This window comes from Megalobrama amblycephala, linkage group LG20 (genome assembly GCF_018812025.1).
Source record: "Megalobrama amblycephala isolate DHTTF-2021 linkage group LG20, ASM1881202v1, whole genome shotgun sequence".
Classification (NCBI taxonomy): Eukaryota; Metazoa; Chordata; class Actinopteri; order Cypriniformes; family Xenocyprididae; genus Megalobrama; species Megalobrama amblycephala.
The window spans coordinates 4,384,105-4,410,978 of NC_063063.1; the positions used below are offsets into that span (position 1 = coordinate 4,384,105).

Here is a 26,874-nt window from a genome sequence, read left to right on the forward strand (position 1 = left end):
GATGCAGATGTTTTCTCTAGTGGGCATTGCTCGTTACCACGGCAACCGTTTTAGCTTCTGCACTTCACACGCTTCTTGTTCGCTTAAAGCAAAGTCCCTTTAAGTCATTTCACTCGGCGGCCATCTTTAAAATGCCTTTCGGGCATCCTGGGCATCCATGCAACTCCTATCTCTTTGAATGGGGAAACATCAAATTCTCCAAAGTTGTTTGCCAAGCTTTCGATTAAATTTCATATTTGAAATCACCAATGAATTCTGACAACAACTGTCTCGTAATTTTTTTCCAAACGCTCGAATCATGACAAAAAAAAACTATTTTTTAGGCTGGATCAAGCTAATGCATGCGCAGACCTAAATGCGCGTCTCTTGTGCCTCATCGGAGGCACGCGTCTGACTGTTTCTATAGAAACCAGTGTTTCTAACGGCCGCTGCAGTGACGCGATGACTACCAGATGGCAATTGGCTCTTATTTTGAAGGTGGGACTTATTCTGCCATATTGCGTGTTACACTTTCTCACATTCAAAACAATACGAGTGACATGTCTTAGTTGCACCCCAAATGACGCACTATACACTATGCACTTACACACTATGTGCTTGTGCACTATGCACTCATCCATGTAGTGTCAGGTGAGCCTAGAAGACCCAGAGGTGAAAGGAGTTGCAAATAGTTTATTAGAGTTCCAGATATAACAGAAACAGACTGCCAGACATGAAGAAGCAGGCACGTTGCAGCTGGAGATCAAAAGAATGAACAGCGGCTTCCCGAGTCACAGGTCCTCAACCGTAGTCCCACTGAAGTGAAGTACGAGCAGATGGAAATGGTCCGTGCTGGCAGATAGATGCAACCACGCCAGACGACAGGCTCACAGTTAAACTGAACCGACAGCAGGAAACAAGCTCAGGTCTCTGGACTGGGGCTGGAACTCACATACAGAATACTGACTGCCGAGACACACACGAATAAAGATTAGCGAGACAATGAGGAGCACGTCACACTCACATACAACAATTCCCGGACACAGACAAGAGCGAAGAACAGGGAGAAGTAGGCAGCACAATCAGCGCGAAGACTCAGAACAGGTGTGTGCGCGTGAGCTCGAATGCCAGAGGTAACAGGGAACAGCTGAAATCAATGAAAGAACGATAGAGGGGGAAAAACACCCACAAAAACACGAGTGATCAAACCTGGCTCATGACAGTACCCCTCCCCCGAGGAGCGCCCCCTGGCGCTCCCAAGGAAGAGGACTGGCGAGAGCGAAGGAAATCATCGACGAGCGAGCGGTCCAGGACGTCCCGGGCTGGAATCCAACTCCTCTCCTCAGGACCATTAGCCCTCCCAATCGATGAGATACTGGTAACCCTGACCCCAACGGCGCATGTCCAGCAGCTTCCTGACCCTGAAAATAGGAGAACTCTCAACACGTTCGGGACAGTGGGCAGGGCGTGCGGGGGAGCGAACGACCGGCTTAATACACGAGACATGGAAGACCGGATGGACGCGCCTCAAGTTAGGAGGCAATTTGAGCTTGACGGCCACAGGGCTAAGGATCTTAATAATGGAAAAGGGTCCAATAAAGCGTGGTGCCAGTTTATTTGATTCGGTTCGAAGTGGTAAATCCTTGGTGGATAACCATACCTTCTGTCCACAAACATATCTAGGCGCTTTAATGCGACAACAATTGGGCGCGCGTAGGTGCGTTCTCTATTTCCACATAAGGCGGATCTAACAGCTCTCCAAGTTCGTTGGCAACGGCGGATAAAAGCTTGGACAGAGGGAACAGAAGTTTCAGTCTCCTCAGAGGGAAACAGAGGGGGCTGATACCCTAATGAAGACTGAAATGGAGATAACCTGGTAGCCGACGAGGGAAGAGAATTATGGGCGTACTCAACCCAGGGGAGTTGTTCGCACCACAACGCTGGGTTACGAAAAGCCAAAGAACGAAGCATGCGTCCTAAAATATGGTTAGTACGTTCAGCTTGACCATTAGTCTGGGGGTGAAAACCCGAGGACAAGCTGGCAGTAGCCCCAATCAACCAACAAAATTATTTCCAGAATTGTGAAGCAAATTAGGGACCTCTGTCCGAAACGACGTCAGTAGGGAGTCCATGCAAACGAAAAACATTCTCAACAATAATCTGCGAGGTCTCCTTGGCGAATGGGAGCTTACAAAGTGGTACGAAATGGGCTGCTTTAGAGAAGCGATCGACAATATTGAGGATAACAGTGTTACCGTTAGAAGCAGGGAGACCAGTAACGGAGTCCATGGCCAGATGTGACCATGGACGAGACGGAATGGGAAGGGGTCTAAGGAGGCCGGCGGGTGGAGAATTATTCGACTTGGTCTGATCACATACGGGACACGAAGAAACAAAACGACGTACAACGCGCGTTCTAGAAGGCCACCAAAATCATTGGCTTATGGATGCTAGGGTTCCTCTAACCCCTAGATGAATTACCAGCTTAGAGGAATGACCCCATCGGAGGACAGCAAGCCGCATGGTCGGAGGAACAAACAATTGATTAGGAGGGCATTCGTTTCAGAATAGAAACACCAGTAAGAGTGGTCTTGACTTGTCTCTTGATTCCCCAGGAAACGCCTGCCACCACGCAACCCTCAGGTAAAATAGGTTCAGTGGAAGAGGCGTCACCAGCGGAACCGAACTGCCATGAAAGAGCGTCAGGCTTAGTATTGTTCGATCCAGGTCTATAGGAAATAGTGAAATCAAAACGTCCAAAAAAAGCACCCAATGAGCCTGACGAGCATTCAACCATTTAGCAGATCGGATATACTCGAGGTTCCTATGATCCTGTCCACACAATGAACGTAACAGAGGAACCCTCCAACCAGTGACGCCACTTCGCCCAGAGCCTAACGAATGCCGAGAAGCTCATGGTTTCCGATGTCGTAATTTCGTTCGGCAGGCGAGAGGCGGTGCGAGAAGAACGCGCACGGATGAATCTTATTATCAGCAGAGGAGCGCTGGGAAAGGACAGCGCCCACAGCAATATCGGAGGCGTCGACCTCGACAATAAATTGTTCGGTAGGAACAGGCATGATAAGAACCGGTGCTGAAGTGAACAGCTCCTTCAGTTTGTCAAAAGCTCGCTGTGCTCCCTCGGTCCATTCAAATTGTTTCTTAGGCGAAGTGAGAGCCGTTAGAGGCGCGGCAATGCGACTGAAATTTGCAATAAAACAATGGTAAAAATTAGCGAATCCCAGAAAACACTGGAGACTAGTCCGTGAATCTGGGATGGGCCATTCCATAACTGTGCGTACCTTAGCAGGATCCATGCTGATACTGTCAGCAGAGATAATCGAGCCCAGGAAAGACACAGACTGAGCATGGAAGACACACTTCTCAGCTTTAACAAAAAGCTTGTTCTCCAATAGACGCTGTAAGACACGACGAATGTGCTGAACATGCACCGCTAGAGACGGGGAAAAGATGAGAATGTCATCTAAATATACGAAAACAAATATATTAAGCATGTCTCTCAGAAAATCATTAACTAGGGCTTGGAAAACAGCCGGTGCGTTGCCGAACGGGAGAACCCGATATTCAAAGTGACAGAGAGGCGTGTTAAACGCCGTCTTCCACTCATCTCCTTCTTTAATACGCACCAAGTGGTAAGCATTACGGAGGTCTAATTTGGTGAAAATGCGGGCCCCCTGAAGCAACTCAAAGGCGGAAGACATAAGGGCAACGGGTAACGATTCTTGACCGTTATGTTATTCAACCCTCTATAATCAATACAGGGGCGCAACGAACCATCTTTTTTCTTAACAAAGAAAAATCCTGCGCCTGCGGTAGAGGTGGAAGGCACAATAGTACCGGTAGCCAAACTCTCAGATAAGTATTTCTCGAGAGTATTACGTTCAGGGGCAGAAAGAGAGTATAAACGGCCGCGGGGAGGAGTAGTACCGGGAAGAAGTTCAATGCTACAATCATACGGACGGTGAGGAGGAAGGGACGCAGCCCGGGAACGACTAAAGACCGCCTGTAGATCGTGATATTCCTCCGGCACTCCTGACAAATCACCAGGCTCCTCCTGTAACACAGAGACAGAAGAGATGGGAGACACAGCAGATACAAGACATTGGACATGACAAGACAAATTCCAAGACTGAATGGTTCCGTGTGACCAGTCTATTTGTGGATTATGTTGAACGAGACAAGGATGACCCAAGACGACCTGGGCAAAAGTAGAACGAAAAATAGAAAATGAAATTGTCTCTTGGTGATTGCCCAAAATGGTGAGACTCACCGGTGCTGTAACATAATGAATACCAGGCAGCTCACTGCCGTCTAATGCAAACACAGGAATTGGGTCATCGAGTTTTAACAAAGGAATCTTCTGTTCACGAGCCCACTGCTCGTCCATAAAATTTCCCTCCGACCCAGAGTCAATGAAGGCTTTACACGTTGTGGTAGTCCCTGCCCACCGGAGCACAACAGGCAGTGTGGTCATAGATTTGGCAGGAGGAGAACTGGAAACTATGCTCGTCAGTATCCCCCTGTCTACTGGCGAGAGTTCTCTTTTAGCGGGCAGGCCGCTACCAGATGTCCCGAACACCCACAGTACATGCAAAGATGAAGAGTGATACGACGCTGACGTTCCGCAGGAGAAATGCGAACACCCGCCATCTCCATGGGTTCAGGAAACTGGCCGGCTTCAAAAGAAACAGGCGCTGGTCCAGGTTGATGTGGAGATGGAGCTTGCCTGGGTCCCAGACTGCCGTGGCCCAGTCTCACGCTCTCCCTGTCATCAGAGAAATAACAAATGCAACCTTCGCTCAGTCGGTTACATACTTAGTGGGTTAGAGTGAAAAACAACTTCACATTGAGTTAGAAAGGCTTTACACTCTGCGGGCTCACCGGCATATCTTGGTGGATCGTTCACTCTTGGCTCAGAGGCTTGGCTGGGAGGCAGAGAATCAGAGAGCTCATGACGGGGAAATTGAAATCGGTGAGATAAGTCTGTCACTTGACCAATGAGGTTCTCAACCACATGTCTTAACGCAGAGAGTTCCTGCTCATGACGACCGAGCATTGCCCCCTGCATCCTAACCACAAAGTGAATCTGTGTCTCCCTTCGCCGGGTCCATTTCTTGGTCCAGGAATTCTGTCTGGTGAGCCTAGAAGACCCAGAGGCAAAAGGAGTTGCAAATAGTTGGATGTGCTGATCGCATTTCTGATATTATTAATTTTCTCAGAGAAGAAGGAAGCAAACTCACAGCATTTGCTGTCTGAGAGCATTTCACTGGGGATCTGACTTGGGGGGTTTGTTAGTCTCTCTACAGTAGCAAAAAGAGTGCGGGTGTTATTTAAGTTTCTGTTTATGATATTTGAGAAGAAGGTCTGTCTAGCTTTGCCTAGTTCCACATTGAAAGCATGAATAATATCTTTATAGATGTTATAATGGTTTTCGAGTTTTGTCTCTACTAGCCGGTACAATACGTCCTTCTTCCTCTCTGGCTGGGGCGGGGTTCTTCTTTGTGGGGAAGAAGGATGGGTCGTTACATTCCTGTATAGGTTATCGGGGACTGAATGACATCACGGATAAAGCCACCCTTTGCCGTTGATGTCTTCAGTGTTCTAACTCTTGCAGGGAGCGACCATCTTTACGAAGTTGGACTTACACAATGCTTATCACCAGGGAGGGGGACGAATGGAAGACCGCCTTTAATACCCCTACAGGTCACTTTGAATATATGCCTTTTGGACTTTCTAACTCCCCGGCGGTCTTCCAGGCACTCGTCAATGACGTGCTCAGAGACATGGTCAACCAGTTTGTATTTGTTTACCTCAATGACATCCTGGTCTTCTCCCAGAGCAAGCGTAACCATGTTCAGCACGTGGCGGTGTTGCAGTGGCTACTGGAGAATCATTTGTTCACTAAGGTGGAGAAGTGCGAGTTTCATGGACGTCGGTTCCTGTTCCTGGGTTTCGTTCTGTCACCTGAAGGCATCCAAATGGATCCTGCTAAGGTAAAAGTAGTTGCTGATTGGCCCACCCCAGATAGTCATAAGGCGGTCCAGCGATTTCTGCCGTTTGCCAATTTTTACAGGGGATTCATTTGGGGTTTTAGCCAGGTCGCCCTACCACTGACAAGTCTCACCTCCACACGAACATGTTTCTGTTGGTCAACCCTGGCTCAAGAGGCGTTTACAAACTTAAAGAGTCGCTTCCTTTTGGCTCCCATTCTAATCAACCCGACCCGTCTCGCCAATTCATTGTGGAGGTGGATGCGTCTGATGTAGGAGTAAGGGCAGTATTGTCCCAGAGATCACCTTTGGATAACAGAATACACCCATGTTTTTTTCTCATGGTCTCACCCCCTCTGAACGGAATTATAACATCGGGAATAAGGAGTTACTGGCTGTTAAGTTGGCACTGGAGGAGTGGCATCACTGGTTGGAGGGTGCGGGGGTTCCATTTTTTGTTTGGACCGACCATAAGAACTTGGAGTATATCTGTTCCGCGAAAAGACTAAATTTTCGACAGGCTCAGTGGGCACTGTTCTTCGGTCGGTTTAACTTTACCATCTTGTATCGTCCGGGTAATAAGAATGGTAAATCCAATGCACTCTCACGGATTTTTGAGGCGGAGGCTAAACCCACCTCGCCGGAGACCATCGGGCCTCCCAACCGGGTGGTTATGGCGGTCACCTGGGGAGTGGAGTCCGTGAGGCATTTACACGGTATTACTGTCACTGCAAGGTGCCCAGCGGGTCTGTTATTTATGCCTGAGTTGGTCCGAACAAGTGTTCTTCAGTGGGGCCACTCATCCAACCTGGCTTGCCATCCAGGAGCGGCTCGAACATGTTCGTTAATTGAGCAGCGGTTCTGTTGGCCGTCTTTAGGGCGGGACACACGAGAGTTCGTATCGGCCTGTCCGGTGTGCACGGAGGGTAAGGGCTCAAATCGACCCTCAGCAGGGCTACTCCGGCCACTGTCAATTCCTTCGAGACCCTGGTCACACATAACCATGGACTTTGTCACAGGCCTACCCCCGCTAGTGGCAATACTGCGGTCCTCACCATTGTGGACAGGTTCTCGAAGGCAGTTCATTTCATCACCCTCCCCAAATTACCTTCAGCGAGGGAGACAAAGGTCATTGTCTTAGATCACGTCTTTCACATTCACGTCTTTCACATTCAGTGGACATGGTCTCTGACAAGGGTCCCCAGTTTGTGGCTCGGTTTTGGACAGAATTCTGTTGACAGCTGGGGGCGACTGCGAGTTTATCCTCCGGTTACCATCCACAGACTAAAGGTCAGGCCGAGCAAGCTAATCAGGACTTGGACAGGGTCCTGCGCTGCGTGGCATCAGCAGAACCATTGACTTGGGTGTTCTAGATTAACCATGGTCGAGTATGCACATAACTCACTCCTGGTCTTGTCTACGGGATTATCACCCTTCCAGTGCTGTTTAGGCTACCAGCCCCCGTTATTTCCCTCTCAAGAATCTGATGCCATTGTTCCATCCACGCATGCGTTTATTCAGAGGTGCCTTTATACGTGGAGGCTCGCCAGAGAAGCCCTTTCTCGGACTGGCGAAAGAAACAAGGCGTCAGCGGACTGTCACCGTTCTAAGCCCCCACTTTACGTGTGTGGTCAGCAGGATTGGGTGTCAGCCCAGGACATTCCCCTCAAACTTTCTGCACGTAAACTGGGACCTAAATTCATTGGACCGTATATTGTTACCAAGGTGCTTAACCCGGTGACGGTTCAACTCAAATTACCCCCTCAGTTTAAGAGAATTCACCCGGTATTTCATGTTTCCAAGATCAAGCCCATTATTCGCTCCCCCTTCAACCCCAGACCTCTGTCCCACCACCTCCCAGACTTGTCGAGGGGTTGCCCGCCTACACGGTATGGTGACTTCTTGATGTAAGACGGAGGGGTAGAGGTCACCAATATCTGGTATACTGGGAGGGTTATGGTCCAGAGGAGAGATGCTGGATTGCACTCTCATTGACTATCGGTGTGTGTGTGTGTGGAGGGGGGTTTGTCACGGGTCAGGGTGTGTTGCCAGTTCATCTCTGTTGTTTGTTAGTGTCCTGTCATTTTCTGCAGCTCGTGATTCGAGCAATCAGCGTTGCCTGGTAGTGCTGTATGTCACTCGTTCCCCATCCCCTATTTATTCCCAGCTGTGTCTAACTCTTGTTGTCAGTTGATCACTATGTTGTGTCGCGTGGATGTGTTTTTGTCTGTGCTCTCTGTCTTGTGCTTTTGATCTCGTGACTTACCTGCTTTGTTGCTGTTGTACTCAGGACCCTAAGACGAGGAGTTTTTAGCAGGACATTATATCCTGCTGGAGTCCTGTTTTCTCTCGGTGACCTCCCCAGTCTGTGTGTCCGCTTATGGTGTGCGGAGAACACGGGAATCACCATACAGAGTTTTCTTCACGGTCACATGTTCATGTTTGTCATCAAGTTTTCCTAAATAAACTTTTCACTTTTGTTCACTGCATTTGAGTCCTCTATTTATCTGTCACGACAGATATTATATTAATAATAAAAATGATAGCACATGATAGCACTTCGGGTGAAAAAGGTCATCCTCTGTGCTTTTAATGTGTATATAATGGAAATAAAGCAGTTACATCAATGAAATGAGGGGGCCTAGTCCGCGGCCACACCACCGTGCTAATGGTACAGCCCACGGCACAGATTACAAGACAAAAAATTGAAAAACAGAAAATCAGTTAGATTTCATTTATTCAAATGATTGTTTCCAAAGAAATAATTAGCAAAGGTAAAATTTAAGAAAGGGAAAAAATGGCAAATATCCACTTAAGATGTAACCGAAAAACAAGAAAAATTAACGCTTGGTTTCAATTTTTTATTTTTGCATTTGCATTGCATAGTCTGAAAACTGAATTGTGAAGTGTTACATGGACCAGAAAGCCTCAGTTTCCCACCACTAGAAATTCAAGTCTACCCAGATTAGAAATGCTTCTGCAAATTATAGGAAAGTTTACTACTGCCTTCAACAAAGGAGTTTACATTTAATATTATTATGCCACCACACAAGACTCAAGGTAAAGGCTACTTAAATGCTATTGGCTCGTTTAGCGAATCCTAATGACACCTCTGACAAATCATTGGCTGTGTTTATATCAAACCTAGCTCAAACCGGTGCACAACGTTTTGCTACAGTTTCCGGTTGAATTACATGTTTCCTGGAAACGGTGTGCAATGGTGTGCAACGGGGTTTGAGATACATTTTCTCTTGTTTGGTGGGTCTGTCAGAAATGTCAGCCCAATCAGCGGCAACCTGTATATAAACCATGCGGTATTAAAGAGAAAGTTTGCACAATGGGTATTAATGTAACATAAAAATACTATACATATTTATATATTTTGCTATTGTATTGTGAAGTGACACTTTAATAAACTTTTCTATTCTCCTCTGATTATATAATGGTAAATATTACAATATCATAACACAACAATAGTGATCATCAATAATGATGAGCCTAATACAATAAATAAATAAGAACTAAAAATAAATAAAATAAAAATAAATAAAAGAACTCCGCGGCGAATCGACCACGGAGGTATCGCGGCTTCCGGACCGTATCTGCGAACGGACCCGTATCGGCATCTACTTGGGCACAGTGACAGATCCGCAACGAAGGCGGATCGCGGACCCGCCGTGGCTCCATGCTGCATCCGCGATTAAAACCTTACCTCTGCGGCGGGTCCGTTTGGGACCCACAAATTGATACAACCGTTACAGTAAAGGCGCGTGCACATCCACGGATCCGACATGGGTCCGCTGATTAACAGTACAATTTATGGCGCCGCCTGGAGGCGGAGCTGATCCACTGGGCGGTACCAAAACGAATGTGACAGTCACGCGGGTTTGGCGACTTGAATGTGGATCCGCCTAGGAGTCTCCTGCTGTGTGGATTTTCATCCTAACATTTTTTAGAATCGCTTTAACACAAAACAGGACACTCGTGAAAAAAAAAAAAAAAAAAAAAAAAAAAATATATATATATATATATATATATATATATATATATATATATATATATATATAAAATATCTCAAATAGGTTTACGTACAAGCATGCAGTTTCAACGCAGCTTTAATCGCCTTTTTGGTTATTTTATGACTAAATAGATGACAGAACTACGACGCTGCATTCTCAGTTTCTTTTGCGCTTTATTTATAGCGAGTAGCCTAATATACAGTGTGCCGTATTTGCGCGTGATTGAAAAGTGGTTGAAAAGTCTTGCAACCCACCAGTTGAGAAACATTTACGTAAGCTGTATATAATGTTCATCGTTCACTGCACCTGTATCAGAGATTGTATATTATAGGGAGATGAAAGGGTCTGTATCTCTTACCATTGGAGAAAGTGTAACTGCTCACTTAATCATGTGCGGTACCTCCCAGCCTATCGTGTAATGGCAGTGACATCAGTGCCCGCCGTTCAAAGCTCCTTCCCTGCATACTGCCACAGCCAGAGCCTTAGCATTAGCCGTTACGCTTTTTTGGCTAAAGGTTGCAGGCTTGCCTTTCAGTGGCTTTGACACAACATCTATTGTTCAATCTGTTAAACAGTAATGCGACACATTTGCTGTTGGTAATGCTGTAAATGAGTCCTACCTGTCGCAACATTCACTAGTGTAGGAGCCAAATTAGGAGTATAGCCCTTTAACAACATTATGTGGAAGTGAATATTAGTGACACCTGTTGATTGTGTCAGAGGCTTTGCTGGTGGTAGATAGAAGCATGTTATTCAGGAGCATGGTAATGACGCCAAGCCGATATAGTTTTTCAACGGTGGAAAGTTTACTAAAACAACGCACTTTATTTGATTTGTTTGGAATACCATGGTATGTCCTTATATTTGTTTTTGACATCACATTGGATTCAATCACAATTATACAATGAATGAACAGCACTGCTCAATTACACATTAAAACTTAAAGCAAATTTCAAGTATCGACAGCAATGTACACTTCCCTCTTGTTATAACTCGTTGCTTGGAGTATAGAAATGACAGATAGTAGAAATTAGACATTAACTGATGCCATTATAAGTAGTCTGCTGTGACGGCCCGAGTGATGGTCGCACAAGAGGGGTAATGTGAACGTATACACACACACACACACACACACACACACACACACACACACACATTCACATGCAAGCCCTCATGTACACATGTTACATGTTTGTTCATTTAAGGTAATCTTTAATTAAACCTGTTTTGTCATTCACATTCATTTTGGTTTCAATATAATGTTTGCTTTAATAATTACACAAAACGAACAATAATCATTAATTCTTTATTTGGTTTACATATTTATTACATACTTTTTATATACATTGTTACTGATTTGGAGTGCACACAAATTAGTTACATTGTATCGGTTTCTTATATTTGTTTCTATCTTTTGAGTTTAACCCTGTGTCTCAATCAGCTCCCTAGTTCAGTAGTCAGGGCACTGACCAGGGAGTCGGCCATTTTAAGGGCTGTCTCAATCGCAGAATCCTTCCAGGGCACTGAAACGTTCGCTCCCTGAAAAGTCCCACAATGCACCGTGAAAACCAGGGAGCATCGATGCTCACTATGCTCCCTTAACGGAAGTTCTGAAGCGCGAAACTTGAATCACGTGAGCCAACTCATTACACATAACGATATGCGATAGATGTTTTTAAAAATACAAACCGTTATTTTATATTTCAGCATAAACATACATCGCTAGACAGGTAATGAACATAATCTAGCTAACATTTATAATTTATTCACGGCTGAAATGTTGCACGTATATGTAACAAGCAAATAATTAATCATAATGTACTTTAAATAACATTACAAGTAATGTCAGAAAATATCAGCTCTGTTGTTGTTCATAAATACCAGTAGTGATGTTGTACAATGAGGACATTGTCACGTCGCCGGAAATAGAGTCATAAGTGTCCCAATGTGTAGTGAACCAGCATCTTTTACTGTCCTTATCAGTGCCCGAATTCGTGTACACGATATACTGATTCACGAGCTCGGGAGCTAGGGAACTGATTGAGACACACCCTAAGTTTACCGTTAACGGGTGGCGATCCCGACTCTCCCTGCGTTCCATTCGGAAGGGCTCATCCCTATGCCCTAATCCCTTCAGAGGGTTTACCCTCCGGAGTGAGAGCTTCGAAGGGATGAAGGGTGTAGGGGTAAAAAAAACTGTTCTTTTGGAACGCACTTCAGCGTCATCTTAACGTTCATTTTTACTCCAAGACAATCAAGGAGGATAAATTGTGCAAGCTGCGCCTTTTGTTTAACGTTATTATTTATTTATTTATTTATGTTTAGGTTTACCGCATGTAGGCTATATTGTATCTATGTATTTGAAACATTTGAATGGACTGATAAATGAGCTGTAAAGTATTTTTTTTTTTTAAGTACAATGTCATTTTGACCATAATAATGTACCAAATCTAACTCGTTTAAATATTACAGTAGTACAGAAAAATTTTATACATACCTTTATAGTTAAAATCGAACTCCTAACCTCCTGTACCCATTCTGTGACGTCAAACAACTTCCCTGTGCAAAGGATCATGGGGGCCCGAAGTGTCCATCAGTTGTTCCCTTCGAAATCCTTCATTCCGAAGGGCCCTTTGAAGTGACCAGTTTTGAGCACTTTGGTTTGGAACGACCCTTCAATATGGCGGCCATGATTATTTTCACTCCGAAGTGCCCTTCGGAGGGCGATATATCCCGTTTGGAACGCACCGAGGGTCTGTTGCAGCCGCATCCTGGTGTCGCGAGAATTGGTGTCTGGCCAGAACAGGGCTTTTAAACATTATTGGTTCCGCCCGGACTTTCCATTTGCTGAAGTTGCCCGGGGGAGAAGGAAACGTTGTTGCTTTTTGTTAATTGGTTTATGTAGTTGTACATTTGCGGTATTTGATTACATTTTGCTTTTCTTTATTTTGATTTGATATATTTCTTTGTATGATTCTATTTTGATTTATTTGGTGTTATATGTTAAATGTTGAGTCTCATTTGTTTCCCCTCTTAATTTGTAATGGGCCCATCCTTTCCTTTATAAGTTGTTGCTTTGTTCATTCAAGGTCAAGTCAGTTTTAGTTTGTTGCTTTCATTGTTTGCCTATATTTATTTATTTATTTATTTATTTATTTATTTATTTTTGTGTTGTGAAAGATTGAGTTGTAAAGTTGACATTTTTCCCTTGGGTTCTAATAAAAACCCATATTTATGGTAAATTGCTGGTGTTCCTTGTCCTTGGCTCCTCGGTCCCTCACACTGCTTTTCTCTTAAAAAAAATACATTTTTATCAAGCTAAGTCCTGCACATAGTTCCCAACGAAAATATTGTTTAGTGTAAAACATGCTAAAGATTAGAGAACAGGCTGTCGATTAATTAAATTATTAGCTATTTCCCCACAAAAGCTGTTTAATCAGCATAGTGAAGCCTCTCATCCATTGACATCCATTCAAAAAAACAGGCTCTGGTCTCCTTCCCTGCGTACTGCCGAGGCAGAGAGCTAGCATTAGCCGTTTTGGCTAAAGGTTGCAGGCTTGCCTTCCAGTGGCTTTGCCTGTATCATTTCTGTGCACGTTTGACTTGAGCCTGGCGCTGAGGCGAAGTTGGAATGTGTGTCTGAAAATTCTCCCTTTTTTTTTTTTTTTTTTTTTTTTTTTTTTGTGGTCTTAAAGAGACGGTTCTGCGTTTAAATGCATATCTTGTCAACAAAAAAGTAGACCGAAACAGCAGTTGTGAGCGTGGTGGCCAAGCTTAGGCCAAGGGTGTCTCCACATCCTGGCTCCACCCCTGCATGATGTGAGCTCCTGTTGCAATTCTCGATTCAGCATAAATGACCTACAATAGCGATATTTTTCACAATCATGACAGAAAATCAAAAATACTGCTCTAACTTCACTAGCAGATAGGCAGGGCGATATAAACAAACCAGACTAAAACTGAATGTGGCGTGACGGCAGCTTCACATTCTCTATATCTACCTCCTCGATGGCAATCAAGTCTTTCAATTAAGTAGAAAAATCGCTCCTCTTCATAACATAAGGTTCACATCCAAAGTATGTTGTGATTTTCTGTTTATACCTTTCTAAACCAGCACTGTACGGACTTTTCTCCATCTCTTCCATTCTAATTTGCACTGCTTGCCCTCCACATTAATTTTGTGCGTCACCAGAACCATGTGATTGCAAACAACAGTCAATTGTGCTGAAGGTAGGCATTAAGACTACAAGGGGTCCCTGGGCTTTACCTCTTGAGGGGGCCCTTCATCCACCAGAACTATTACCTACATTCACTCAATCTTCTTAATCACAAAGTGAAAGTTATCAGCCTTTAATTTTGCTTGAATAAATGCCATTACCAAAACATCTGAACCTTTAGGTCTGTTATAAAATATAAATATCACAGCATGAACTGTGATATTTATATTTTATAACAAAAGTGGATTTCCTTTCACACCGTAAAGATGTCATGTCAACATATCAACAACACAAACCAAACTCTTCCAATCCAGTCTCGGTCTTCCAGTCTCATTGTTTGAAGGCGGGTCAAAATAGATGTTGTTCGTGAGCAACCGGCTGCCATTATGCAAATTTTTTTAATTGTTATGTAAGTTTGTAACAGGAAGTGAGACTGGAATTGCTGAAGACTCATTTCGGCAGTTCAGAATCAATTCATTCTTTAAGGCAAAAATTACTTTTTTATCCTGCACTTTCTTCTTTAAAACAATGAGACAAAAACACACACAAGTTCGACCCAAATGTTTAATATCATGATTGTTACCATCTATTTGCATTAGTTTATATCCAGCTGGTCGCTTTTATCGATTCGTTATGCAGCAAAGTTGCATAATTAAAACTAGTGTCATGAGAAAGCAAACTGTATCGTCATGCAGCAGACATATACTTTTTAAACAAATCAGAAATGCATTCGATTTCAGTTCTCTTTTATCATCACTGTAATACAATACAAATCTTATTTAAATAATAATCAGTGTTCTAAAATGGAAGCAAATAAAGTGTAAAATGGAAGCAAATAATGTATACATACAATATGTGTCTAATGTCGATGATATGGCCTTTGTGTAGATATTTAAAGTTGGTCATCTTTAATCATGACTGTTTGGATTTATATGAAATGGTAACACTTTATAATAAGATTCCATCTGTAAGGTTAATAAAAGTATTGTTCATTGTTAATTTCAACATTTCAACATTTTAAGTACAGTACCTCATTGAACGTTTTCAGAAACTGTATTTTTGTATGATTTGTATTTTTATTGGACTACTGAAGACTACAGGGTTCAGTGAGTGAAGGGTTGCACATCGGTCGAGAAGCGCAGCGCCGCACCACGTCTTTAAAATTCGAACACATTGTTTTCTTTGGGGCTATTCACACAGAACGCGCTTTTCCATTCCAATGCGCTACTTTTTCTTTGTTTCTCTATGTAAACATGCGCTAGAAGGACGTGCAGAACTGTTGCGCTCGTGTCTTGCAGCATCTAGCACAAGACATTGCGTTCTAAAGCCTTGAATCAGTTCAGCTAAGTTAAAATCAGTTAAAAAAAAGTTTTAAAAAGTGGGTCTGTCCGCGTCGTCCAGATACTGATACCGTGAGCTGCTTGCTGCTAGACGCGGCGCGTCTTGATGCACTTCACGCGCAGGACCGCACATGTATTTAAAGCAAAGCGATGTTAAAGGGAAAGTCATCACATTATAAAATGCGGTTATATTTTTTCCGGCATCACCGTGTTTGTGCGTTTTAAGAACAATTGGTGTTTTGTTGTCTATTTGATTTGTGTTTTCTTTAATTGTGTTTTTTTTTTTTTATTGTGTTTTTGAGAACTGTGATTGGCTATTGTTACCTTTGTGTGTTTTAATTCCCTTACACCGCATTCCAAATTATTATGCAAGTGACATCAGTAAGATTTCAGTAGAATAAACATTCAGATTTTAGTTTTTCTAAGAAAATGTTTGTTTGTTTATTTATCCATGTCTTTTTAGATAACTGGTATCAATCTCAGACAAAATAATTTGCCAGATCTATGGAAAGCCTACTTAGAGGTTGTTCCACATTATTAAGCAAGTCACAGTTCTCATACAATATGGGAGGAAGAAAGATCTTTCTGAAGATGAAAAGCATGAAGTGGTCCAATGTTGTACATGAAAAGGCATGAAAAAAAGGCATGAAAACAACTAATATTGTGTGAAAACTGAATGGAGATTATTGAATTATCATAAGATTTGTGAGTGATTTAGAGCACAGCAGAACTCAGTCAGATAAAGGCTTATTAATGAAAGTTCCTGTCAAAAAATTAAGTTTTTCTCTCATTTCTTGAAACCGAAATTACATTCTCAAAACAACATGGACAAACCTCTAAACCACTAGGCAATTGTTCCACAAGGCACTAGGCAATTTATTACAGCAATTGACAGTCAGGAGAAACTAGAACTTGACTAACATGTAAAATGTAAGTCAGTTTCTGGTTGCCCATCACAACCTTTTTACAATTAAGCAGTGGTTCCCAAACTTTTTTGGCTTCAGTACCCACTTTACCTGATTTGTGTATCCAGATAATCCAGGTATGAAAGTATTTGATTTATCTGACTTCAACATTTTGCCTAAAAACTGCAATTATCATTATAATCCTTATTTTGAAGAATATAACATACAATAAGAAAAAGGGTCAAAGAGCTGCAATTAGTGCCTCCCATGTAAATCTATCTAATACTGTGGGTTTTACTGTAACATTTCAGTAAGTCTAGTCATTGATGATTTCCCCCCTCCCCTTTCTGTCAAATACCCCCTGTATTACCTCTGCATAGGGGTACATGTACCACAGGTTTGGAACCACTGGAGTAGTGGCCAGTAGTATATTGAACTTGTGGAGAACATAGAACGTTCCTATGTAATTGTCTGTAACTGTAGTGTATTCTGTATGACTGATTTGATGTTTTCTTTTTTACGCTATTGTAGAGAATAATGGCATTGGAAGGAAACAAGCGACCAGTGAAGAACTGTTGGTTGTGAAACTCCAGCTTTATTTACAGCACTGTAGGCTGCATATAATTTTCATTGTTTTTTGTTTGTGTGTTTACATTACAGTATATTATTCTGTATACATTTTCTTTTTGTGAATGATAATGGTTACAATTTCCTTGGCAGTATGAGTGCAATGTGTGATGTCAAACCTTGGAGGCTATCTTACCCTAAAATCCTATTTCTTTTTTTCAGTTTTATACACAATTGTATTCTGTTAGCTAGACAAAAAACAGTACAGTAACCATTGTCAATGAAGGACTGGGCTAAGACTGAAAAGTGGACATGAGGGATATTTCAATGGTCCTCTTCCATAGTGACAAAACATCAAAACATTTTGACTTGCAGTGCTTATACAATGCCAAAGGAACTAAGCATTTTGGGGGCACTGACTGTTTAAATGAGAAGGAAATTTAGTTTTGACACATGAGTGAACAGTTTTGGGAAAGGTATGAGCTTTTGCAAGTGAGCTATAGTGTTGTACTGAACTGTAAGACTGTTTTGCCAAATGATCTTAGAGTTTTGAGAATGTAATTTCTGTTTCAAGAAGTGAGCCAAACCAATAGAGAAAAACTGTAAAAGGGCAGCTATAATAATAATCATAATAATTCCTTACATTTATGTAGCGCTTTTACATATTGAAGGGGGAATCTCCTCAACCACCACCAATGTGCAGCATCCACCTGGATGATGCGACGGCAGCCATATTGCGCCAGAACGCCCACCACACACCAGCTTATTGGTGGAGGGGAGACAGAGTGATGAAGCCAATCAATGTATGGGGATGATTAGAAGACCATGATGGACAGAGGCCAATAGGCAAATTTGGCCAGGATGTTGGGGTTACACTCCTTCTCTTTTCAAAGGACATCCTGGGATTTTTTAACGACCACAGAGAGTCAGGACCTTGGTTTAATGTCTCATCCGAAGGACGTACTTTTTGACAGTATAGTGTCCCCATCACTATACTGGGGTGTTTGGATGCACACAGACCACAGGAGTAAGCACCCCCTGCTGTCCTCACTAACACCACATCCAGCAGCAACCTAGTTTTCCCAGGAGGTCTCCCATCCAGGTACTAACCAGGCTCAGCCCTGCTTGGGCTGTCTTGGGCTACAGGGTGATATTGCTGCTGGCTCTATATAAAAAAAGCCAGTGTTAAGCAGCAAACAGGTATTTGAAGCTTCTGGAGTCTCAAGAAGCTCTCCATGCAGGCTGGCAGTAAAGATGCATTTCAGCCACTCCAAACCAAAGCTCACAAAGAGAAACATTTACAGTGGGTTTAGAAATACATGAAGACTCATTTTTAAATAGTTTTATTCACCTACTAATGCCGTACTACAATGGATGGTCTAAATGGATGGATTTCTGGATGGTTGGTGAATGGCCACCACGTTCCAACAAGACTGCGACGTCAGCAAGGAGCTAGCGGGTGATGATTTGGGCTGGAATATTGGGAAGTGAGATGTAAGGTCCCTTTAGGGTCTCTGAGGGTATTAAAATTACTTTTGCAAGTTTTGTGGAGTTCGTAACTGGCCATTTTCAGCTATAGTATAAAAAGGAGGATAGTGCCTTCTGAAATACAATGCACTATGCACTATCCCATGCTGCAAAAAAACACTACAGCAATAAAACTGTTTGAAAATGTATTTCAACACCCACTGTAAATGTTTCTTTTTGTGAGGTTTGGTTAGTGGTGGCTAAAATGCATCTTTACGCACAACTGCCAGCCTGCATGGAGAGCTTCTTGAGACTCCAGAGACGACAGCAGTTTCAAATACCTGTTTGCTGCTCAACACTGCTGCCCTTTTAATATTTTACAATTTTAAATTTTTTTTGACAGGAACTTTCATTAATAAGCCTTTATCTGACTGAGTTCTGCTTAGTTCTGCTGAGTTCTTATGATAATTTGATAATCTACATTCAGTTTTCACACAATATTAGTTGTTTTCATGCCTTTTGCACAACATTGCACCATTTCATGCTTTTCATCTTCAGAAAGATCTTTCTTCCTCCCCATATTGCATGAGAACTGTGACTTGCTTAATAATGTGGAACAACCTCTAAGTAGGGTTTCCATAGACCTGGCAAATTATTTTGTCTGACATTGATACCAGTTATCTAAAAAGACATGGATAAATAAACAAACATTTTCTTAGAAAAACTAAAATTTGAATGTTTATTCTACTGAAACATACACTGATATGTCACTTGCATAATAATTTGGAATGCAGTGTATAAACAAAAAGGCTATTATCAGCTGGGAGGGTTTATTGTTTGTTTGTTTATTGAGGGTAATTTTATTCTGCTTCACAGGTTTGTGGGAAAGTGTTTTTTGTTTGCATTGAATTTAATGGGGTTTTCCGTTTCTTTTTTTCCCTTCCCAAATGTTGAATTATCCCAAGGGATATTGATATTGTCAAGTCAAGATACATCATTACTGGTTGCCACTGAATGCTATTTTTATGTAAAAGTAGTTTTGTACAGGGCTCTGAACCGGTTGAAGGATTGAAAACCGTAAACGAATGAAATTTTGACCGGAACATAACCAGAAATGGAAACAAAAAATCTAATTTAATCATTCTGAACAGAAACACTAATTTGAAATGGCCATTAACCAGTTAACATTATTTTTTCGTTCTATTTAATATTTTGAATTGGCAGTCAACCAATCACGAATTTAAATAGTACAGCCTATGCAAATGTGACGCTGATGCATCCAATGTGAGTGAAATCTGCGCTCACGTTCTAAAGTGTGTGAAATGCCTGCGCTCAGGCTCTACATTTATAGCTCATATACAGTTCAGCCACAATGGAGAGGAACTCACATAGCTGTGTCTCGCTTCAGCCCCTTTGAACACCAGCTTTCCATAGGCATCTGTGGGCTGTTCAAAGTTATCGCCCAGGGATCCTGAAGGGTGTGCTTCTCGCGTGGACCCACACTGACACAGACCGCCATTGCTACAAAACAACAGACAGAGGATCTGTCCTACAGAAGGAATCTATCAAGACTGAATACTCACCAAGTAAGATATCTTACCTGGAAGAGTCCTCCACAAATGTTGTGCACACTCTCTTTTTAAACAAATCTGGAATCCAGCTCTAAAATTAATAACAGAAATCACTTTTAATTAATGCACTAAAACATGATAACAGTGGTCTGGGATCACTCACCAAGTTAGCAAGATAAAGCTAGTATATTAAGCTGATCATGTGATCTATTGAGGAAAAAATACTGAGTTCAACTTGTAACACTTTGCCTGCATCTCAATGTGCATACTATCCATCCTAAATAGTATGTGACATTAGTAATTTTCAATACTATTTAGGGCGGATAGGGTGGATAGTATGCATATTGGGATGCAGGGTTTATCTTTTCTAATGCTTTTGCTCAAGGAAGGTCAGAATGATAATCAATCACAAAGCTAGGGTAAATGGCTCACTTTACCCCAATACCTCTATTTCATCATTAGATTCCCACCCATCCTTTTCATCAGGAAAGCCAGACAGACCAGTGGCCTAGTTGAACAAACTCAGAGTTTCAGAGTAGGTTTAGAGTTGACAAATCCAGATAAATCCAACCTGGTTTCAGGATCAACTGTTGCACAACGCTCGATATAAACTTTCTCTGTCAACTCAGGTTTAATCCAGATTCACACTGGATTCACACTCATGCTTTTTTGCTGATAAACTGGATGTAATTTAAAGGGCACCTATTATGCCCCTTTTTACAAGATGTAATATTGGTCTTGGGTGTCCCCAGAATGTATTTGTGAAGTTTCAGCACAAAATACCCCACAGTTAATTTATTATAACCATTTGAAAATGTCATTTTTGGGGCCTGTTTTAAAAAGAGCTGTTTTGGTGTGTACCACCTTAAATATAAATGAGCTGCATATCCCCGCCCTGCCTTTGGATGAGGGCGTAACTTGCATACCTATGGCAATAAACAGAGGGTAGAAGCAGAATGGCTGAGAGTGAGAGACCCGCTGTTTTGTATGGCATTCAGCCGTACATGTTTGAACCGGAATCAGACCCAGATGATGAAGAGACTCCGGCAGAAGAAACACAATTGAGAATGGAGCAGGACGTCTCTGAATGGTTATTTGATACATGTATGTACTTATAGAGTTTTAATCGCGTCCCCTTTGCAATTATGGATGTGCAACACACACACACACACACACTGTGATAACGTTCGCGCAATTTTTTGAAACTACAAACACAAATACTGTGATAACGTTTGCTAAGTAAACATACACAGTTTTTAATACAATATCTTTAAAAAATATATATATATACGTGTGGATACACACTATACAAACAAGGTTTAAATTATATACACAGACATTCTACGACGACAACAACAACTTTAGACGCATTTGTTATTGAACTGGCTGACATCGACTGAAATGACTATTTGCTCAAAAAACATTAAATACACTTACTTCTTCTGGAGGTGACGTTGGATCGCGAACAGTAAGCAACGATCCACACTTGAGGATTAACTTTGAAGCAAGACCTGCTTTGAATTGACCTCGTTCTCAAAACAGTCAGTCAAAAAATGATTCGCGCAAACATTTTGGAATTTTGAGTGGCGCCTTTCCTTCGTAAATAAAATCCATCCACTGCGTTTTCAGTGGCTCTGATGTCGGAAGTAAGTGAAAACTACTATGTTCATTATTACATCCCACAACAGAACACTTTCTTAGGAGACATTACCGGCTGTCGTTGAAACAATGGAGGATGGTTGACAGATCACCGAGGGCGGGGTCTATGCCAAAACCAGATTGTCAATCAAACCACGTGGGTGGGGCTTAGCGCAATTCTACGTCACAGTGAGAGCAATCTTAGAACAGGGCGTTCTGAGACAGTGCTTATGAATTATTGAGATTGTAAAAAAACCACTGGGTGGATTTTTCTCATTCTAGGGTGGTTTTGCTCACACACTGCCAACACACATTTATGGTCAAACACCATGTAAAAGTGAATTTTGCATAATAGGTGCCCTTTAAGTTCTGTTGCTTTTATATTAAAATAAACATAATGAACAATACACCCAAAGTACTTGTTATTTATTGCATTCGAAGGTGTGTATCAATCATTTTTATTTTAATTACAGACATGTTTTGATATATTTTTATAAATCTGATAACAATCACATAACCTACAGAGAGATTGCACTGTCAGATACTTTAGGAATATTCACAATAATTTATACACATAAAAGCATGGTATTATAGTTTTAAAATCAAACATTTTAAAAAGAGATCATCACGGTTGTTTAAACTAATAAGCATATAAGCTGTGTCGTCAGCAAGTCGTTTCCCATTGTGCTTTTGGTCAGCGCAGTCGGTGGAGAGCAACTGCACTTGACTGCAGAATCCGATGAGGCCACCTTGCCCTCGCGAGAGGTTTTTGACACACGTCGACATGACATCAGCAAGGCGGCCCACCCTCGGACATTTCTAACCAGCATGCATCTCGCGGTGATCACTAGTGATCAGTTTTGCGCAGAATTTGCTTATCTCATCTAAAAGTCAGATTTACAGTCACTGTGATTGTGTGAATACATCACATTCTCAAATTCAGTCATTACGGCTGTTTTTGACACTATTTCTGTTCTAATTAAATTCTTTATATTTTGTTACTCATCTAAGAGTTTATTATTGCAAAAGGAGTTTGTTCTTGACTATATATTATTTGTATATGTATAATGCATTATATATAACATTTGAGTATAGTTCATAATTATAAATAACTTGCTAAAGGAGAATTACTTCATTGTGACATCAGAGGGGCCTAACTTAGGCACATAGTTAAAGAATCTGGTGCACTGCCCTACTTAATTAACATAAAGACAGGTAGGGGGCGCTACATATATAAAATACAGAAATAGGTCATTTCTGTATATTTTGTATTTTTTATGCATGTTAATGTGTAAATAAAATAGAATTATGTACATTATTTTTTAATGCAGGTTATTATTTGACAAAACATTCTATACATTTTTTTCATGTTAATGATTTTGACAAATCATTTTATAAATTAGCCTACTCAAAGTATTTTTTTTACAACTATTTACAACATAACTTAGGTTTACCATCAGAAAAACAACATACAATTTTAAATTAACAGTACAAAAAATAGAACAAAACATTTTTGTGTACACTTTCATTCGGCTGAGCAGGTTGACCCTGGTGGAGCTGCTGGACTTGGATGGGATCCACATTAGAAACCCTGGTAAAGCCTCTGCCCACAGGACAACATCTGGGATGAGTGCATATTTCCACAGTGCACTGCACTGTCTACCAACAGGTTTGCAGGGCTGACTCAATCGACGGCTGCCATGTAACCGAGATATATTCAGAAAGAGGGAACAATAAAAGAAATTAACTTACACACTCAAATCAAACCATAAAATATTTCAACATGCAAAACAGATCCATGGTCCATGGTTGACATTACACAGTTTAACCATACATATTTTACCTGTTTATATGGTCCGGTATCCCGTCGTCGTCAGCATTGAAGCATTGAAGCACAAAACCCAATAGAGTCATAATACGTTTCTGCATCCCTTTCCCCGATAAAATCCACTCACAAACGCCCACTGTCAACTGTAACACAGCTGCTAGGACATGTAAAGATGCTCAGCTTATTGTTGCCAAGTCTGAAATTGGGCTACTTTTACACTGTTGTCTTGATTTCGCTACTTTTTGTATGGTTTTGTTGTGAACACCTGGCAACCCTGCATCTCATTTAGACCTTCCTCCACTCCAAAGCCCCAACCCTTTCATGCACTTCGAAGTGCACAGCCCCTGAATTGGGACATACAGTAGCTAACAAGAAGAGAGAACTGTCCATCTTGATCTACTTGGTTTGTTTATGGACTTTATGAAGTCGCTGTTTGTAGGAAGTTCCACTTCAAAGCATTCTGCAGCAGCACGGTAACGTCCATGCCACCCGTGAACGAGGAAGTCCGGGTGAGTCCTGAGAAATCAGGGCCCGGTTTTACAGACAGGGCTTAGGATTAGGCCTTAGTTGAATTAAGGCATTTAAGTACTTTTCTAAACATTTACTAGAAAGAAAACATTACTTGGGCGCATCTTAAGATAAAACAATGGCACTGACTCATTTTAAGATGTGTCAGTGCAAGTTACTTTCAGTTAAACAGCTCAAACGTGCATTTTAGTCTGGGACTAGCTTAAGCCTTGTCTGTGAAACCGGAGGCAAGGGTAACAAGCACGCAGGGTGCGGCTACAGAGGAGAGGCACGAGAGCGTGTGTGGGAAATGACTAGACAGTAGCTGTGTGAAGAGAGAAAATGATCATTGCTTACTTGAATTAAAATCCAGTTTATTGATCGCTGCACAAAGGATTTGTTTAGGTAGGTTGTTCCAAATATCACCGTCAACAAAATACCAGACTATAGTTGTTATATTTGCTCATTATATTAGGGATAATTAAGACATTTTTTTGAGTTATCTCAATGGCAAAAAGTGTCCCAATTTACCCCTAATCATTATTTAGTGTACAGCGGAACTAAAATGTTATTTTGATCTGGTGGTATCTTGTTCTTCTTTTATAAATATGCGAAATTATGAAAAATGTAATATATTTATTTCATTAAAAATATTATTATTTTTTTTTATTTTCATATAAAGGACACTGCTAATACGTCTTGCAGGACGTAGCACAGTGCTTGCTATTTCGGGACTGTCTCGCAAAAATGCATTTGCGCACCTCTGTCTGACAAGAAAAAAAGAAAAGAAAAAAACTGAACATAGAGGTCTTGATTAAAGCATTTGTTCGAAATACTCCTCAAGCCCCACACCGCCCTGATAAAATATGTTCCCGTGGTTATGATGACAAACACACATGCACAGTCTTGTTTTAATATGGTATGTTGTTTGAAGAAACTCTCTGCAGTCCTGCTCATAGTCAACATTAAATTGAAACGATACTGAATGCATGCAGTATGTCTTTAAGAACATAATAGGCTACATGACCAACAAACATCTGAAGCGTGTTTGTAACGATACAAAAACAAGAGGTGTTTCTGTTGTAGCTGTAGGTGATGTAACCTACCGGATCTGTTTCCTGCATCATGGTCACTCCAACACGTTCAATGTCCTCTTGACTCATCTTGGTTTGTTTATGGCTTTATGAAGTCACTGTTTGAAGGAAGTTCCACTTCAAAGCGTTCTGCAGCAGCACGTAACGTCCATGCCACCCGTGAACATTAGGTTCTCTGATAACATGAGTGAGGTATATCACTAAGGAAAATGCCTCTGGGCGTGACAGAACCTGGAAGCACCAATTACACCATGTCTGTCAGTTGACAGACCAATCACAACAGTGATGCGGGAGTCCAGCCTCCTTAAATATATACCACTGCCGGTGGTCCCTACTTCATTCTCCGCATATCTCTTCTCTGTGCACTGCAAGGAGGGAAGTGTGGTGAGATACCTCACTCATGTTATCAGAGTAACCTAACTGTTCTCTTTCAAACATTTGCTCAGTATCTCACTAAGGGATATAGACAACTCCCGTATAACAGATATTCTGTCCAAAGCAGTCGTGTCAACCAACTCAATGATGTATGTAACATATTACAACACCCGTAACTATTCTATGAATAGAACAGGAATATATGTAAACAAAAAAAACCCATAAACTTTTTTTTTTTACTCACTTAGGAGGGAATGAGCCAGCAATGGCTCAGTAACATCAAGTTTATAAAATTGGACAAATGTGTGAGGCGATGCCCAACTTGCTGCTGCACAAATGTCCTGAACTGAAATGCCCTTAAATAGTGCCCATGAGGTGGCCATACCTCTGGTAGAATGAGCCCTCAGCCCTTCCAGAGGACAGAGACCCATGCTATTATAACCTACTATAATAGCTTCCACTACCCGATGGGACAGGCGCTGACATGAAATGGGTTTACCCTTATGAGAATCAGCCCAAGAAACAAATAACCAATTGACTGTTTGTAACCCAGGTTACTAAGAGCCTTGTTAATGTAAAATAGAAAAGGGAATAAAAACCATAACACTCGTGAATATGTAAATCAGTATTTTATTTTAATAACATTTGTGAAATAGAAAATAGGAAAATGCATAAATTCAAAAAGAAATAAAACTAATTTGAAAAATTATTCAAATAAAAAAAATTGAAGATTGGTCCTATAAGGAGAGCGAAGAGTTAGCCCCGCCCTTATGATCGGAGCTGTGCGAGAGAGAGGACGAAGCGAGAACGCGCGAATGCGAGAGAGAAGCAGCAGCTCCGACGCGGTCCTGAAAAAGAAAAAGAAACAGAATTAGAACACATAAATCAACAGTTGTGTCAAGTGAAATAACAGATTTTGAGAGAAAAGAATGTGAATTGAACGTTGTCAGTCAATTATCATGGTTGATGCTGGTGCAAACTGTTACAGAGGAGAGAGAAACTTCCAGAGGTTGGAGTTTTGCCTGTCTGGAAAATTCATAACTAGAAAATTCGAATTCTCTTGGTAAGTGAAGTGATTAAATCCTCAATTACAGAGGTAGTTTTGTGTGTTCTGTAAATGGTGTTTAACCATCATATGCGGTTGTATTATGTGCAGTAGTACATATAAAAGATGTATAAAAGCTAATCCTCTGTTAAAAACGGGAGGATTATCGAGTGAATGTGTTAAATAACTAATGTTCAGATTTAAAAGTTACTTTAAGCAGTTTACAAGTGTTATTTTAATGGGTTTTTGTTGTGTATTCGAGTTATGAGAAATGGCCGATCGTGACGCACATGTGATACGGGCAGATGAGG

At 41.5% G+C, this 26,874-nt stretch overlaps 1 pseudogene; it reads right to left on the reverse strand.

Annotated features, from left to right (window-relative positions):
* The window catches only part of LOC125256050, a 122,829-nt pseudogene extending 97,433 nt beyond the window's left edge, over positions 1-25,396 (reverse strand).
* Between the last annotated feature and the right edge of the window lie 1,478 nt (positions 25,397-26,874).